Genomic DNA, 588 nt, shown 5'->3' on the forward strand with positions numbered 1-588 from the left:
ATATTTCTCCCAGCAATCTTGATTCTAGCTTGTGCTTCTTCCAGCCCAGCATTTCTCATGATGTACTCTCAGTTCAGTTCAGTTCAGTTGCTTCTGACTCTTTGCGACCCCATGAACCGCAGCACACCAGGCCTCCCTGTCCATCACCAACTCCCAGAGTTCACTCAAACTCACATGCATATAAGTTAAATAAGCAGGGTGATAATATACAGCCTTGAAGTACTCCTTTTCCTATTTGGAACCAGTCATTTATTCCATGTCCAGCTCTAACTGTTGCTTCCTGACCTGCATACAGGTTTCTCAAGAGGCAGATTAAGTGGTCTGGTATTCCCATGTCTTTCAGAATTTTCCACAGTTTATTGTGATCCACATAGTCAAAGGCTTTGACATAGTCAATACAGCAGAAATAGATGTTTTTATGGAACTCTCTTGCTTTTTCAATGATCCAGCGATGTTGGCAATTTGATCTCTGGTTCCTTTGCCTTTTCTAAAACATACTTGAACATCTAGAAGTTCACAGTTCAAGTATTGCTGAAGCCTGGCTTGGAGAATTTTGAGCATTACTTTACTAGTATGTGAGATGAGTGC

Source organism: Bison bison, unplaced genomic scaffold (genome assembly GCF_000754665.1).
Source record: "Bison bison bison isolate TAMUID 2011002044 unplaced genomic scaffold, Bison_UMD1.0 scf7180017864362, whole genome shotgun sequence".
Classification (NCBI taxonomy): Eukaryota; Metazoa; Chordata; class Mammalia; order Artiodactyla; family Bovidae; genus Bison; species Bison bison.